We start from the raw sequence: 19,385 nt of genomic DNA, 5'->3' as shown, positions 1-19,385 counted from the left end.
ACAGATATCAATGTAAAAACATATGAAACATAAAAACGCAAGAAAATTTCCATTTAACCCTCAAAGGAACAGAGTAATTCTCCAGCAACAGATTCCAATCAAAAAGAAATTCACAAAATCCTAAACAAAAAAATAAAAAATTATGATAATAAAGAAGTTCAATGAGATACAAGAGAATTCCATAAAAACAATACAAAGAAATTGCAAAAAAAAATCAGGATATGCGTAAGAAATTTATCATAGAGATAGATATCATGAAAAAGAAGCAAACAAATTCTGGGACTGAAGAATTCCTTAATTCTTTGTTGCCTGGGCAACAAAGCAAGACTCCGTCTCAAAAAAAATTAAAAAAAAGAAATGTGCAAGGGAGTCCTAAGCTTGGAAGTAAAAGGACAGCAGTTAGCATCATGAAAACACATGAAAATATAAAACTTACTGGTAAAGGAAATGCACGAATGAGGAAAAGAAATTATGCAAACTACCACAGACTCTCAGCAAACAAAAAGGACAATCAATAATAGAAAAGGAAAGAAACAAAAAATACAGAAAACAAATGGGAAAAAAGTAGCATTTTAACAGGAACAAAACCTCATGTTAATAATATCCTTAAATTTAAATGGATTAAATTCTCCACTTAAAAATATAGTCTGGCTGAATGGATTTTTTAAAAAGTTCCAATATATGCTGCCTATAAGAAATGCAGTATACCTCTAAAGACATAAATAAACTGAAAGTAAAGACATGTAATAAGATGTCCCACACAAATGGAAACCAAAAGCCAGCAGGAATAGCTATACTTAGATAACAGACTTTAAGTCAAAAACAGTAAACACACACACAAACATACCCACACAAAAAGTCATTATATAATTAAAGAATCAATCCATTAAGAGGATATAACAATTCTAAATATATTGAACACAACACTGGAATACTCAGAGTCATAAAGCAAATATTACTAGAACTAGACCTAAAAAGACATATAGACTCCAATAAAATAATATTGGGGCACTTTTAACTCATTCTCAGCATTAGGCAGAAAATCAAGAATGAAACATCAGACGTAAACTGGACTTTAGTCCAAATATACCTTACAGACATAAACAGAACATTTTATCCAAAAAAAAGGCAGAATATACATTCTTATAACTAGAGCATGGACAATTCTCCAGGATTGACCAAATATGCTCCTCCATACTATAGCATTAAAAATCAAGGAGACTGCTCCTGAGTTAGTCATGTCACAATCCATTTTAATAAAAGTTCTTCAAAAAGTTAGTTATATTGAGGTACAAAATGAGACGAATTCTTTATACTGTAGTCTTTCCTTTCAGTTCCTTCTTAGGTTTGCTCCCTATCCCCAATCTGGACTACCATCTTGGTAGTCAGAGGTCATAGAGGTGATATTTGCTGTTCCGGAATAGTTTTTCCTTGGAAGCAACAATAAAGCTAGTGGCAATAGCTAGGACTGGCCACAGTCCAAGCTTGGTGCAGGTCCAGGATCTGCTGAAACACTCCTCTTTAATTTTAGCTATCATAGATAAAAATGGCCACATAATTGTATATGTAGCACGTATTTTCATTACTCTACATTTCTCTAGGGATCCAGTGAGCCAACTCTTAAATAGTTGGTTGTATCATTTCTAAATCATCTTGGTAAAAGTTTACCTCCAATTACCAATCACAATGCAGCTTCTGTATCTTACAGTGGATGACGTGATAGCCATCCATGCATCAGAAGTGTTTAATTTCCTGGCCCGTTATTTTTCCTTTAACCAAAAAAAAAAGAAGAAGAAGAAGAAGAAGAATACACCCATCATGTTTCAGTGGGTCAGAGTCAGCCTTGAGACTCCCCCATATGGAACCATCTCGTGAACTGGGTTACCAAGACCATTCTCGGGCTCCATGATTCACTAGAAGAACTCACAGAACTCAGAAAAGCTGTTACACTCTCAGTTATGGTTTATTACAGTGAAAGGAAACATTAAAATCAGCCAAAGAAAACACACATGGAACAAAGTCCAGGATAAACCGGATGGAAGCTACCAGTTGTCCTCACCCAGCGGAGTCTCATGGTTGTACTTTATTCTCCCAGCAACAACATGTGATAACACATGTGACATGTTGTCACTGAGAAAAACTCATGTAAGTATCAAGTCAAGGATTTTTATTGAGGGTCACTTCCATTGGCATGCGGGACCTGCATGACTAATCATGGCTACTCAAACTACAGCTGCCCAGAGCACAATAAGACATTCACCATAAAACATGTTGTTAGCCTAACCAATCTAATCAAATTAGTATCGTGTGGTCTGAGGACTCAGGCCTTAGAAAAACACTCTTATCAGCTGGGCGCGGTGGCTCATGCCTGTAATCCCAGCATGCTGGGAGGCTGAGGCAGGTGGATTACAAGGTCAGGAGATCGAGACCATACTGGCTAACACGGTGAAACCCTGTCTCTACTACAAAACACAAAAAATTAGCCAGGAGTGGTGGCGGGCACCTGTAGTCCCAGCTACTTGGGAGGCTGAGGCAGGAGAATGGTGTGAACCCGGGAGGTGGAGCTTGCAGTGAGCCGAGATAGTGCCACTGCACTCCAGCCTGGGCGACAGAGTGAGACTCCATCTCAAAAAAAAAAAGAAAAAAGAGAAAAAGAAAAACACTTTTATTAGGCAGAGCGCTGCAAAGACTTAGAGAGCTCATCTCCCATGATCAGGCTGTGGGGCAGTTCAGAAGCCTAGCCTTTCTTGGAAATATTCAGAGTTGAGCAGCCCAGGCATAATGGGTTAACCTTTTCCTGCACACACCCTAATAGTTTTATGAATGCATCATTACCTCAATATAAAAATCAGACCTTACAGAAATGTAAAAGTAAAGAAAATTGCACAGCAGCTTTTCTCATGAACATACAAGCAAAATATTTAATAAAATATTACTTAATTTAATTTATAAATATTTCAAATTTCTAACATACCAGGACTAAGTAGGATTTACCTCCAAAATGTAAGGTGATTTTCACACCTAAAAATAAATAAATGTAATTTACCACATAATAATAATATATAATGAATGAAAAAAATAGAATCACATCAGTAAATACGGAAAATTTATTTGACATATCCAAAGTCATTTTTGATCAAACCTGTTAACAAGTTAGGAGTAAAAGAGGACTTCTTTAACCTGATAAAAATCACCTATGAAAAACCTGCTGATAGCATCATACCTAATAAAGACTTAATGTTTTCCCCTTAAGATGAGAAATACAACAAGGGTGCCCTCTCTAACCTACAATTAGTCTACATTGTAGTCAAGGTCCTAGTCACTGCAATCAAGCAAAAAAAAAAAAAAAAAAGTCATAACGATTAGAATATAAGGGGTAAAACTGCCTTTATGTTTACATAAAATGTTTATCTCTATAGAGAATCTCCTCTAAGGAATGTACAAAAACTAATAAAATTAATAAGTGAGTTTAACAAGGCCACATAATCCAAAAATGTTTAAAAATAAAGTTTATATCTATACGTTACCCTTGAAAAATTGGAAAGTATAATTTAAATATAATTTAGAATGGCATTAAATATATATGTATATATTTAAAATCCTTAGTAGCAAATTTAACAAGGTATGTGCAAGAGTTCTGTGCTGAAAACTGCAACACGTTGCTGAGATAAACTAAGAATTACCTACATAAGTTAATGGATGTGAAGACTAAGTTTTACTAAAATGTCACGTCTCGGAAATAGATCTGTAGATACAATGTAATCCAAAGTAAATTCCAACAACTTCTTTTTTAGTAGAAATTATCAACCAATTAAATAGTTCTAAAACTTTTACAGAAATACTAATTTATATTGATAAACAAATACTTTCAAAAAAGCTACAGCAACCAAGAGAAACTGTCACTTGCTACAGGACAGAGAAAAAGATCAATGAGTCAGAAGAGTAAATTTAACAATATGGTCAAGTGATTTTTAAAAGAAGTGCCAAGTTAACTTAATAGGGTAAGGCTTATCTTCTCAAATAATTTTGGAAAAAGAGCAATAAATAAGGCTCAAACTACTTTTCCTACCATACGCACAATGAGATAATATATATGCTAGCCCTAAACGTGAGAAACTATAAATTCTTGAGAAAAAAGTAGGAGTAAAACATTATGACACCAAAGGAAATAAAGTTTTCATAGAGAGGGAACAAAAATGCAAGACATTAAAGAAAAATAAAAGATAGCATTGACTTCATCAAATTAAAAAAAAAGGATTTTCAAATGAGTTAACTTTTTCATTGATCCTTTTCTGTTTAGAAAAGATCTTTTAGTTTTCCTTCATCTGAGAATGTCTTTTCTCTTCTTTCCTAAAATGTATTTTCAATAGACAGAAGGTTTGGAGGGACAGTCCTTTTCATTCAGAACTTGAAAATTGTTGTGCCACTTCCTTCTGGCCCCCATGGTTTCTGACGAGAATTCCACTGATTTTCAAATTGCTTTTTTCCCTACAGGTAAGGTGTTGTTTCTCTCCAACTGCTTTCAAAGCTTTTTCTTTGTGATTTAATTTTCTGAATTTTGATTAGGATGTATCTTGTTTTCCATTTTCTTAGTTTTATCTTGTTTGAGACGCATTCCGCTTCCTAAATATGTAATCTTTAGTCTTTTGTCAAATTTTGGAAGTCTTCAGCCACTATTTCTTTGAATAGTTTTCTAGCCCTGCCAACGTTCTCCTCTCTTTCTGAGACTTCTATGATGTAGAGATTAGATCTTTCCTCATAGTGCCACAGATCGTTAAGGCTCTATTCACCCACTTACTTATTTTTCTGGTCTATTTCCTGTCTGTTGTTAAAATTGAGTAATTTCTGTTGTTCTTTCTTCAACTTCACTGATTGTTTACTCTATTTCCTCCATTTTTTTCCCACTGAACACATCCGGTGAACTCTGCTCTGCAACTTTGCTAAATTCTATTGGAGATAAGAACTGTTGGGTAGTTCCCACAGGATTTTCTACCTACAGAATCATGCTGTCTTGGAGTAACTCCAACATTAGTTCTTCCTTTCTTGTTCATATAGCTTTTTTTTTCCTTTTTCTACTGGAGGTACCAGCAGGAACCTCCAGTATAATGTTGAGTAGAAATGGTAAAAGCAACCACCCTTGTCTTATTCCTGAAATTATAAAGACAGATTTCAGACTTAATTTATCATTAAGTATGACTTTAGCTCTGGGTGTGTCTTAAGTTCCTTTTACCTGTTGGAGGAATTTAGTTTTCATCCTGAGTCTGATCATTTTTATCATGCATGGATGTTGAATTTTGTCAAAAGAATTGTATACATCTTTTAAAGATATTATATAGGCCATGCACAGTGGCTCACACCTGTAATCCCAGCACTTTGGGAGACCGAGGCAGGCAGATCACTTCAACCCAGGGGTTTGAGACCAGCCTGGTCAACATGGTGAAACCCCGTCTCCACTAAAATTACAAAAATTAGCTGAGCGTGGGGGCACGTGCCTGTAATCCTAGCTACTCAGGAGGCTAAGGCAGGGGAATCGCTGGAACCCGGGAGGCAAATGTTGCAGTGAGCCAAAATTGAGCCACGGCACTCCAACCCGGGCGACAAAGCGAGACTGTCAAAAAAATAAAAAAAAATTAAAATTAAAATTAAAAAAAGAAAGAAAGAGAGAAAGAAAAGGAAGATAAAGACATTATGTGTTTTTTCCCTTTCTTCTCTAAATAAGATGAGTCATATTGATCGATTTTTTAAATATTACATCTATCTCGCATAATCTTCACTGGTTCATGATTTAGTTTTGTTTTTTTTCTTTTTTTTTTTTTTTTGAGACGGAATTTGGCTCTTGTTGCCCAGGCTGGGTGGCAATGGTGCAATCTCGGCTCACCACAACCTCCACCTCCCGGGTTCAAGTGATTCTCCTGCCTCAGCCTCCTGAGTAGCTGGGATTACAGGCATGTCCCACCACGCCCAGCTAATATTGTATTTTTAGTAGAGACAGGGTTTCTCCATGTTGGTCAGGTCTGTCTCGCACTCCCAACCTCAGGTGATCTGCCTGCCTCAGCCTCTCAAAGTGCTGGGATTACAGGCATGAGTCACTGCGCCTGGCTGATTTAATATCTTTTTAATAAATTGATGGATTTAATATGCTAATACTTTGTTGAAATTTTTATATTCATGGTCATGAGGAAATTAGTCTTAATTTTTCAACAATGTATTTGATTTTGTTATCAGACTAATTCTAGTATAAAAATAAGTTGGAAAAGCTCTCTTTCCTTTATAATAAGAATTTTTATAGGATTGATATACTATCTTTCTTAAATTTTATAAAATTCACCAGGGAAGCTATCTCAGTTGGGATTTTTTTTTATGTTAGTGAGAAGGTTTATAATAAAATATCTTTTAAAATGATCTATAAAATTCATGGATTTATAACTAAGCAAATCATTAAAAGAAGATATGCAGATTATCAATTTTATAAATGAAAGATTACATATTACCAAACATCCTTAACGCATTAAAAGAATAACACAGGAATATTTTGAAAACCTTAATGCCAGTAAATTTGACAACATACATAAAACAGACAAATTCATCAATTTAGTAGCATCGCTAGGGGAATGGGTCATATAACAAGCCCAGTGGGTTACCATCTATATAAACAGAAGACAAGGCTCATATTCCTTTTTGTAGGTACTATCTAACTTTACTCCTTTTTTTTTTAGGACATTCCTTCAGAAATGAAGGCAGCTCCCTGGTCTTTCTTGTTTAGAAATGATTATACAGAATAGCCTCAATTTATAAACATCAGCTCCCTTATAAAGGGCACTTCTTCCTCTCTCCCACTGTCAGCCTAATGCCTCTTCTGACACAGTACTTTAAATCATACTCAATTATAAAATACTAGGTGCTTTCTTCATAATTTTAGGAGTAAGACAAGGATGTTCACTTTTACCATTTCTACTCAACATTATACTGGAGATTCCAGCTGGTACAATAAGGTTAGAAAAAAGAAAAAAAAATCTATATGAATGAGAAAGGAAGAGCTAATGCTGCACTTAGTCAAAGACAGCATAATTCTGTACAAAGAAAATCTTATAGGAACCACCCAATATTTCTTATATATAATAAGTGAATTTAGCAAAGTTGTAGAACGGAGTTCGCCAATGTGTTCAACGGAAAAAATGGAGGCAACAGAGAAAAGAATCAGTGAAGCTGAAGAAAGAACAACAGAAATTACTCAATTTTAATAGCAGAGAGGAAATACACCAGACAAATAAGTAAATGAGTGAACGGTCTTAAAGATCTGTGACACTATGAAGAAAGATCTAATCTTTACACCATAAAAGTCTCAGAAAGAGAGGAGAACGTTGGCAGGGCTAGAAAACCATTCAAAGAAATAGTGGCTGAAGACTTCCAAAATTTTACAAAAGACTAAAGATTACATATTTAGGAAGCTGAATGCGTCTCGAACAGGATATAACTAAGAAAATGGAAAACAGGATACATCCTAGTCCAACTTCAGAAAACTGAATCACAAAGAAAAAGCTTTGAAAGCAGCTGGAGAGAAACAACACCTTACCGGTAGGAAAAAAGCAATTTGAAAATCAGCGGAATTCTCATCAGAAACCATGGGGGCCAGACGGAAATGGCACGACAATTTTCAAGTTCTAAATGAAAAGGACTGTCATGTCAAACCTTCTGTCTACTGAAAACACATTTTAGGAAAGAAGAGAGAAGCAAGAAATTTTCAGATGAAGGAAAACTAAGATACGCTTTATCTAAGATTTCTCATTATCAGATTTACTCTTAGAAAGGGCTAACGGACATTCTCTAAACAGAAAGAAAGCAATGAAAAATAAAATTCTTGAAATGCAGTAAAAAGAAAGAACACAATAAGCAAAAATATTAGTAAATAGGACAGATTTTTTTTCTGTTGAGTCTCTTAAATTATGTTTCACGGTAGAAGCAAAAATGGTCACATTTCTGGTGCAGCTATAAATGTAGGTAGAGGGAATATTTTAAATTATTTTACTGTAAACGAAGCAGAACAGAGGGAGGTAAGGACAGGGAATGTTTCTATACTTCATTTGAACTGGTAAAATGGCAAGGCCACTAGATTGTGGGAAATTATGAAATACAACAAAATACCTAGAACAACCCCTAAAAATGCTGTACAAAGGGATAGCCACACTCAAAAGCACTGCAGATAATTTAAGAAAAATATTAAAAGTGTTCAAATAGCCAATAGGAAAATATGTAAAGGGAAAAAGAAGTAATCGAAAATGCAGAAAAAGTAAGACAGTGGGCCTAAGCCCTAATATATCACTAATTAGATTACATTTAAATGTTCTAAATACAGCAATAGTAACACAAAGTACTTCAGCCGAGTAGATTTAGAAACACAACCCAATTATGGGTTGTCAAAAAGAAATTGACTTCAAATAAAATAATGTGTGTTTATATATGTATATGTATATGTATATCTCTTATCCTTGGTCATAAAGCCACAAAAAAATTATAAGATTGAAAAATTACAGAGTATGTTCTTCATCCACAGTAGAATCAAATTATAAATTAACAGACTATAAAGACAACAGCAAAATCTCCAAGCACTTATAAACCAAAAGCTACACAACTGCAAATAATCCATGAATCATAAAGGAAGACACAAAAGAAATTTTAAAAAATACATTGAACTGAATAAAAATTTTAAAATACCACGACTAAAATTTATGGTATACAGCTAGAGAATTACTGAAATAGAAATGTATAATACTATACATATACAATAAAAAAGTGCAGAAGTCTTAATAACCTAGGTTACCACCTCCAGAACCTAAAAATAGAACAAAATAAGTCCAGAGCCAGCAGAAGAAAGTGAACAAGGAGCAGGAAAAAAATGAAACTCAAATCAGATTAAAAATATTAAAAAATCAATACAACATACAGTTGTATTTTAAACACATTAATCATACTGACAATCTTCTAGCAAGACTGGTAAGAAATAAAAAAGGAAAAACGCAAATTTCAAATAGTACTGCAGACCCTGCAGACATAAAAATGACATAAGTGTATATTACAAATAGCTCTACACATATAAATTTTACAACCTACATGAAATGGAACAGTCCCTCAAAAAGTAGAAAATACTACAAGGCACCCAATATGAAATAGATGGTTTGAATAATCCTGTAACTATTAAGAAAATAGGACTCATAATTTTCAAATTCTCCCCAGAGAAATCTCCAGGCCCAGAAGATTACACTAGATAATTCTATCAAACCTTTAGAGAAGAATTAATATGAACTCTCTAATAATTTCCAGGAAACAGAAGAGGAGAAAACACTTTACAATTTTATGAAGCTATTATTACACTGATACAAAAACCAGGCAAAGACAATACCAGTTAATTTTGTAAAAAGCAAGGAAACCACAGATCAATATCCCTCATGAATATAGATACAAAAGTATTCAAAATGTAATAGCCAATAAAGTTCAGCAAAAAAAAATTAAATAAATTATACATCGTGACCAGGTGAAATTTATTTTACAGATACAAAGCTGGTTTAATACTTGAAAAGTAATTAATGCAATTGACCACATAAAGCAGCTAAAGAAGAAAAATTGCATGGTCATATAAATTAATGAAGAAAAGTGATGAAATTCAACACCTAGAAAACTAACCAAGCAGAGATGTTAGTGTCCACCAAGAAAAAAAACAGACATTACAAAATTAGTTTAGAAAACTCATTAAACAAGACCAACAATAAATAGTAGCAACAACAAGCCGTTTATTTATTTTTCCTTTATTTCATTTTATTTTTCATTTCTTTCATTTTTTTTTCCTACTTCTTGTTCACTATAAATGGGTACATGTGCAGGTTTGTTACACATGTAAATTGCATGTTGTCAGCCATGGCATGACCACAGTACCTGATAGGTAGTTTTTTTTTTTGTTTTTTATTTTGTTTTGGAGATGGAGTCTTGCTCTGGCGCCCGGACTGGAGCGCAGTGGTGTGATATGGGCTCACTGCAACTTCCATCTCCCGGGTTCCAGTAATTCTCCTGCCTCCGCCCCCCAAGTAGCTGGGACTACAGGTGCACGCTGCCACGCTCGGCTAATTTTTGTATTTTAGTAAAGACAGGGTTTCACCTTGTTGCCCAGGCTGGTCTCACACTCCTGAGCTCAGGCAATCCACCTGCCTCGGCCTCCCAAAGTGCTGGGATTATAGGCGTGAGCCACCGTACCCGGCCAGGTAATTTTTAGATCCTCACCCTCGTCTCTCAAATGATCCTTTTTATCTGTTGTTTCCTTCTTTGTGTACTCAATGGCTAGCTTCCACTTATACGGGAGAACACACAGTATTTGGTTTTCTGTTCCTGTGTTAGTTCACTTAGGATAATGGCCTCCAGTTGCACCCATGTTGCTGCAACGGGCATGATTTTGTTCTTTTTTATGATTGCAAAGTACTCCATGATGTATATGGATCACATTTTCTTTATCCAGTCCACCATTGATGGGCACCTTGGTTGATTCCATGTCTTCACTATTGTGACCAATGCTGTGATACACGCATGTGCATGTGTCTTTATGGTAGAATGATTTGTATTCCTTTGGGTATATACCCAGTAATACGATAGATGGATCGAATGGTAGTTCTGTTTTAAGTTATTTGAGAAATCTCCAAACTGCTTTCCACAATGGCTGGACTAATGTACATTCCCACCAGCTGTGTATATGTGTTCCCTGTTCGCTGCAACCTCGCCAGCATCTGCTATTTTTCCATTATTAATAAAGCCATTTTGACAAGTGTGAGGTGGTATCTCATTGTGGTTTTGATTTTTTATTTCTCTAATGATTAGTATTAGTGATGTTGAGACTTTTTTCATATGTTTGTTGGTCATACGTATGTCTTCTTTTCAGAAAAATTTGTTTATGTCCTTTGCCCATTTTTAAGGGGGTGGTTTTTACTCGTGCATTTGTTCAAGGTCTTTATAGATTCTGGATATCAGACCTTTGTCAGATGGATAGTTTGCAAATATTTTCTCCCATTCTGTAGGTTGATGGTTGTCTGTTTACTTTGTTGTTAATTTTTTTGTTTTTGTTTTCTGTGCAGAAGCGCCCCACTTGTCACAATTGCTTTTGGAGTCTTCATCATGGAATTTTTGCCAGAGCTGATGTACAGAATGGTATTTCCAACGTTTTCTTCTAGAGTTTTAATAGTTTTGGGTTTTACATTTAAGTTTTTAATCCATCTTGAGTTTATTTTTGTGTATGGTGAAATTAAGCAATCCAGTTTCACCCTTCTGCATATGGCTAGCCAGTTACCCCAGCATCATTTATTGAACAGGGAGTCCTTTCCCCATTGCTTGTTATTGTGGACTTTGTTGAAGATCAGATGATTGTAGGTGTGTGCCTTTATTTCTGGGTTTTCTGTCCTGTTCCATTAGTCTATGTATTTGTTTCTGTGGCAGTATCATGCTGCTTAGGTTACTGTAGCCTTGTAGTGTAGTTTAAAGTCAGGTAGGGAAATTCCTCTGGCTTTGTTCCTTTTGCTTAGGATTGCTTTGGCTATTCTGGCTCTTTTTTGGTTCCACGTGAATTTTAGAATAATTTTTTTCTAATTCTCTAAAAATATGTTGTTAGTAGTTTGATAGGAATAGCATTGAATCTGTAAATTGCTTTCAAAAGTATGGCCATTTTAACAATATTGATTCTTTCTATCCATGAGCATGGACTATTTCTCCATTTGTTTGTGTTATATCCGATTTCTTTCAGCAGTGTTTTGTAATTCTCATTGTAGAGGTCTTTTGTCGCCCTGGTTAGCTGTACTCCTAGATATTTTATTCTTTTTGTAACTATGGTAAATGGGATTGCAATCTTGATTTGGCTCTTGGCTTGGACATTACTGGCACGTAGAAATGCTGTGGATTTTTGTACATTGATTTTTGTATTCTGAAACTTTGCTGAAATTGTTTATCAGATCTAGATGCCTTTGGACAGAGACTATGGGGTTTTCTGGGTATATAGATATATAATCAAATCATCTGCCATCAGAGACAGTTTGGCTTCCATTCTTCCAATTTTGATGCCTTTTTTTTCCATCTCTTGACTGATGGCTCTGACTAGGACCTGTAGTACTATGTTTAATAGAAATGGTAAAGGAATGCTTTTACACTGTTGGTAGGAGTAAAAATTAGTTCAACCATTGTGGAAAGAAGTATGGTGATTCCTTAAAGATCTAAAGACAGAACTGCCATTCCACCCAGCGATCCCATTACTGAGTATACACCCAAAGATATATAAATCATTCTCTTATAAAGACACATGCATACATATGTTCACTGCAGAACTATTAGCAATAGCAAAGACATGGAATCAAGCCAAATGCCCATCAACAACAGACTAGATAAAGAAAATGTGGTACATATACATCATGGAATACTATGCAGCCATAAAAAGAACAAGATCATGTCCTTTGCAGAGACATGAGTGGAGCTGGAGGTCATTATCCTTAGCAAACTAATTCAGGAAGAGAAAAACAAGGACTGCATATTTTCACTTATAAGTGGGAGCTAACTGATGAGTGGGAGCTAACTGATGAGAATATGAGAACATATAGAGGGGAACAACACAGACTAGGGCCTATCAGAGGGTGGAGGATGGGAGAAAGAGAAGCAGGAAAAATAACTAATGGATACTAAGCTTAATACCTAGGTGATGTACAACCAACCCCTATGACACACACACATTTACCTATGTAACAAATCTGCACATCCTGCACATATACCGCTGAACTTAAAGGTTTTTTTAAAATGGCAAGTGTAGGCATCCTTGATTTATTCCACTTTTCAAGGAAAATGCTTCCAGCTTTTGCCCATTCAATATGATGTTGGCTGTGAGAACAAATTATTTTGAGGAGAGAAAATTTAATTCCCAGATTTGACACAAATACTATTTTAAAAGTCTAGTTTTCTACAGAAATTTAGGAAACATACAAAGATACCTGAAAGTAGGCTTCATATACAAGTGGGAAAAAAGCAATCAATCGAAACTCTCCCTGCAAAAGCCAGATGTAAAAGTTTACTAGCCAAAATCTTTAAATCAAATATTTTACATCAGCTATTTCAAAGAACTAAAGGAAACTATATCACAAGAGTGAAGGGAAAGTATGAGACTACTGGCTCACAAAACAGATAATGTCAATAAAGTGACATAAATTATAAAATCATAACAACATATATTTTGGAGTTGAAAAGTATAATAACTGAAATGAAAAAGGTATGTTACAAAGATCCAACGGCAGAGTTAAGCTGGCAGAAAAAAAGAATAAACAAAACTTTAAAATAGCCCAATTGAGATTACTCAGTCTGAAAAGCAAAAAGAAAAAACATCCAGAAAAATAAACAGAGCTTTATGAACCTCTGGAATACCATCAAGTGTGTAGCCAATTATACATAATAGGAGCCCAGAGGACATAGAAAGGGCAGAAAGATTATTTGAAGCAGTACTGGCCCTCAATTAATCCATTCTCACACTGCTATAAGGACATACCCAAGACTGGGTAGTTTATAAAGGAAAGAGGTTCAGTAGACTTACAGTTCTGCATGACTGGGGAGGCCTCAGGAAACTTACAATCATGGTGGAAGATGAAGCAAACAGATCCTTCTTCCCATGGCAGCAGGAGAGAGAAGTGCTGAGCAAAGTGTGAGAATCCCCTTATAAAACCATCAGATCTTGTTAGAACTCACTCACTATCACAAGAACAGCATTAGGGTAACCGTCCCCAGGATTCAACTACCTCCCACCAGGTCCCTCCCAAACACGTTGGGATTATGGGAACCACAATTCAAGATGAGATTTGGTTGGGGACACTGCCAAACCATATCAGGTCCCAATCTTGAAAACAGCAAGAGTGGAGCAACCCACCATATACAAAGGATCATCACTAAGATTAACAGCTGCTTAGCGATTAAAAAAAAAAGAAACAGCTGTTTATTGATAAATAATCAGCAGGACAGAGGCATTGAGATGACATATTCAAAATGCTGAAAGAAAACAACTGCCAAACAAGAATTCTTATAACCAACAAACTTACTCTTCAAAATATGAAGAAATTGAGACCTTCCTGGGTATAAAACAACAACATCAACAAAACAAAAACAAATAAAACTAAGATAATTTGTTAACAAACGTGTTCTACTAGAAACAGAAAATAAAATACATTAGGTTAAAATGAAAGGGCACTAAAAAGAGCCTTGGTAAAAGTAACTGATTAGCTAAATATAAAGTACAATATAAATGTATTTGTTAGGCTGGGCGTGATGGCTCACACCTGTAATCCCAGCACTTTGGGAGGCTGAAGCAGGCGGATCACGAGGTCAGGAGATCGAGATCATCCTGGCTAACACGGTGAAACCCCATCTTTACTAAAAAAATACAAAAAAACTAGCTGGGCCTGGTGGCAGGAGCCTGTAGTCCCAGCTACTCTGGAGGCTGAGGCGGGAGAATGGCGTGAACCTGGGAGGTGGAGCTTGCAGTGAGACAAGATTGCACCACTGCACTCCAGCCTGGGTGACAGAGCAAGACTCAATCTCCAAAAAAAAAAAGTATTTGTTATCTGTAACTCTTTTTTCCTATCTACTTTAAATAACAACTGCATAAAGCAATGATTATAAATCTGTGTTAATGATATTGCAATGTATAAATACGTAATCTGTGTGATAATAACAGCATCAATTAGGGGGAGGGAACAGATCCATAAAGTAGCAAAGTTCTTGCATACAACTGAAATTAAGTTGGTTTTAATCTACAATAGATTTTGATAAATTAAGATGTTAATTATAATTCTCAAGGGTACCATTAAGAAAATAATTGAATCACGAGGTCAAGAAATCAAGACCATCCTAGCCAACATGGTGAAACCCCTTCTCTACTAAAAATACAGAATTTAGCTGGGTGCGGTGGTGTGTGCCTGTAATCCCAGTTACTCAGGAGGCTGAGGCAGGAGAATTGCTTGAACCCAGGAAGCGGAGGTTGAAGTGAGCCGAGATGGCGCCACTGCACTCCAGCCTAGCAATGGAGCAAGACTCCATCTCAAATAATAATAATAATAGTTTAAAAATATATTGTCAAAGAAAAGATAAAATAGATTAAAGACTTAACTGTATGTCCTGAAACAATGAAACTACTAGAAGAAAACATTAGGCACTTTGGGAGGCCAAGGTGGGTGGATCACCTGAGGTCAGGAGTTCAAGACCAGCCTGGCCAACATGGCAAAACCTTGTCTCTACTAAAAATACAAAAATTATCAGGGCGTGGTGGCATGCCCCTGTAATCCTAGATACTTGGAAGGCTGAGGCAGGAGAATCACTTGAACCTGGGAAGCAGAGGTTGCAGTGAGCTGAGATTACACCACTGCACTCCAGCCTGGGTTACAGAGTGAGACTCTGTCTCCAAAGAAAACAAAATTAGGGAAACACTCCAAGACATTAGTCTGGGCAAAATGTTCTCGAGGAATACCCCAAAAGTCCAGGCAACCAAAGCAAAAAATAGACAAATAAGATCATATAAAGCCAAAAAGCTTCTGCACAGCAAAGGAAACAATCAAAAAGTGAGGAATGGAATAAAATATTTCCAAGCAAGCCATCTGACAAGGGATTAATAACTAGAATATAAGGGTCTCAAACAACTCAATAGCAAACGAAAAAATTCTCTGATTAAAAACTAGACAAAAGATCTGAAAAGACACTTCTCAAAAGAAGACATACAAATGGCCAACAGTTATTTAAAAATGTGCATCATCACTAATCATGAAAGAAATGCAAAGCAAAATCACAATGAAATATCATCTTACCCCAGGCAAAATGGCTTTGTGTTCAAATAGACAGGCAATAATGAATACTGGCAAGGATGTGGGGAAAAGAGAATCTTCCTATAAAGTTGGTGGGAATGTAAATTAGTACAACCACTATAGAAAACAGTACAAATGTTGTTCTTCAGAAGACTAAAAATGGAACTAGCATATGACCCAGCAATCCAACTACTTGGTATATATCCAAAAGAAATCAAAGCGGTATATCAATGATATACCTGCACTCCTATGTTTATTGCTGCACTGTTCACAATAGCTAAGATATAGAATCAATCAAAGTATTCATCAATGGATGGATTTTAAAATGTGGTGCATATATACAATGAAATATTGTTCATCCATAAAAGAAGAATAAAATCTCATTTGCACCAACATGGATGGAACTGGAGGACATTATGTTAAATGAAATAAGCCAGGAACAGAAAGACAAATGTTGCATATTCTCACTCATACGTTGGAGATAAAAAAAAATTTGCTATTGTGAACAGTGCCGCAATAAACATACGTGTGCATGTGACTTTATAGTAGATTTATAATCCTTTGGGTATATACCCAGTAATGGGATTTTTGGGTCAAATGGTATTTCTAGTTCTAGATCCTTGAGGAATTGCCACACTGTCCTCCACAACTGTTGAACCAATTTACACTCTCACCGACAGTGTAGAAGCGCTCCCATGTCTCCACACCCTCTCCAGCACCTCCTGTCTCCTGACTCTTTAATTATCACCATTCCAACTGGCATGAGATGGCATCTCACAGTGGCTCTGAAACTGCACGTTCTGCACATGTACCCCAGAACTTAAAGTATAATAATAATAATATAGGGTTAAAAAGTATTGGGGCTGGGCATGGTGGCTCACGCCTGTAGTCCCAGCACTTTGGGAGGCTGAGGCGGGTGGATCACGAGGTCCAGAGATGGAGACCATCCTGGTTAACACAGTGAAACCCCATCTCTACCAAAAACACACAAAAAAATTAGCCGGGCGTGGTGGTGGGTGCCTGTAATCGCAGCTACTCGGGAGGCTGAGGCAGGAGAATGGCGTGAACCCGGGAGGCAGAGCTTGCAGTGAGCCCAGATCGTGTCACTGCACTCCAGCCTGGGCGACAGAGCAAGACTACGTCTCAAAAAAAAAAAAAAAAAAAAGTATTGGAAGGTCACCTGAGGAGCTACACATAATACTTTAGAGTACTTAAAATAGACACTGTCAGTACTACAAATAAATTAATGTAACATTTTTAAAGAAATTTTTTTTTTATCACATGGAGCTGAAGAGTAGAATGATGGTTACCAGAAGCTGGGAAGGAATGGGGAGAGGGGATAAAAAGGGTTACTGAATGGATACAAAAATATAATTAGATCAGAGGAATAACATCTAGTGTTCGGCATTACTATAGGATGATTATAGTTGACAACAATTTATTACATATTTCAAAATAACTAAAAGATTGGAATGTATGCAATCTTTACTGTATGCAATCTGTATTGTAATGCAAATAAATGGTACATTTTCTTTATCCATTCATCTGTTGATAGACACTTAGGTTGCTTCCAAATCTTACCCATTGTAAACAGTGCCACAACAAACATGGGAGTGCAGATATCTCTTCCATATACTGATTTCCTTTCTTTTTGGTATAAACCCAGCAGTGGGATTGCTGGATCATACAGCAGTTCTATTTTTAGTTTTTTGAGGAACCTCCAAACTGTTCTCCATAGTGGTTGCACTAATTTACATTCCCACAACCAATGTACAAGCGTTCTCTCTTCTCCACATTTTTGCCATCATTTGTGATTGCCTGTCTTTTGGATATAAGTCATTTTAACTGGAGTGAGATTATATCTCATTGTAGTTTTGATTTGCATTTCACACTGCATGCCTGTATCAAAACATCTCATGTACCCCACAAATATATACACTTAGTATGTACCCTCAAAAATTTTAAAAATAAAAAAATGACTACTCCAGGTGATAGATATCCTAATTACCCTAATTTGAACAAGACACATTATATACTTGTATCAAAATTTCATTTGTAGCCCATAAATATGTACAACTATTGTGTATACATACAAAATTTAAAATAGAAAAGGCAAGGGAATTAAAATGTTATGTTAGAAGTACATATTTAATGCAAAAGAGGTTTTACAAGTTTACAGGAGGAATAGAGGAAAAAGACGAGACATATATAAATAAATAGCAAATTGGCAATGACAAATTCTACATTATCAGTAATTCCATGAAATGTGAATCAACTAAAAGCTCAAATAAAGGGAAGATATTGGATAAATGAATAAAAATAATTACATGCTTTCTACAAGAGACATGCTCTAGATTCAAAAACACAAAGGATTTGGGTTGAAAAGAAAAGGATCAAAAAAGATACGTCGAGCAAATAGTACCCAACAACAGAATGCTAAATAAATATTATAAAATTAACCTTTCAAATACAAATTATAATGAGAGAAAAATAAGGGTACTTTATAATAATAAATGTTCAATCTGTCACAAAGATATAACAATTATAAAGATACATTTATCTAACAATGGAGTTCCAAAATACAGGAAGCTCAAACTGACTCAATTGAAAAGAAAAATATGTAACTCAGAGATAATGGTCAGAGACCTCAATACCCCACTTTCAGTAATGGACAGAACAATTAGACAGAAAATCAATAAGCGAATAGAGCACTTGAACAACACAATGAACCAAATAGATGCAGCACACATATTGAACACTCCACTGAACAATAACAGAATATCTATTCTTCTCAAGTGCACGTGGAACATTATTCAGGCACAGACCATATGTGAGGCCACAAAATGATGCTCAATAAATATAAAGCCTTATTAAAATCATACAAAGTATGTTCGCCAACCAAAGTGGAATGAAATTAGAAATCAAAGAAACAAGAAAATGTGTGAAAGTTACAAATACATGAACACTAAACAACAAACTCCTAAATAAGTGATGTAAAAGAAAAAAAGAAAATTAGAAAATGCTTTGAAATGAATGAAAATGAAAACACACAATACCAAAATGTAGGACATGCCACAAAATAGTGTTTAGTGGAAAATATGTACCTATAAATACCTATGTGAAAAAAGAAATTCTCAAATGAATAATTTCATCTTCCACCTGAAGATACTAGAATCGGCCTGGTGGGGTGGCTCACACCTGTAATCCCAGCAGTTTGGGAGGCTGAGGCAGGTGGATCACCTGAGGTCAGGAGTTCCAGACTGGCCTGGCCAACATGGTGAAACTCCGTCTCTACAAAAAAATACAAAAATTAGCCGGGTGTGGTGGCGTGAGCCTGTAATCTCGGCTACTCAGGAGGCTGAGGCAGGAAAGTCGCTTGAACCTGAGAGGCAGAGGTTGCCATGAGCCGAGATTGCACCATTGCACTCCAGCCTAGACAACAAGAGTGAAACTCTGTCTCAAAAAAAAAAAAAAAAAAAAAAAGATACTAGAACTAAAGAAAAACAAACTAAAGGCAAAATGTGCAGAAGGAAGTAA

Source organism: Gorilla gorilla, chromosome 16 (assembly GCF_029281585.2).
Source record: "Gorilla gorilla gorilla isolate KB3781 chromosome 16, NHGRI_mGorGor1-v2.1_pri, whole genome shotgun sequence".
Lineage (NCBI taxonomy): Eukaryota > Metazoa > Chordata > Mammalia > Primates > Hominidae > Gorilla > Gorilla gorilla.
This window is presented reverse-complemented; position numbering follows the sequence as displayed.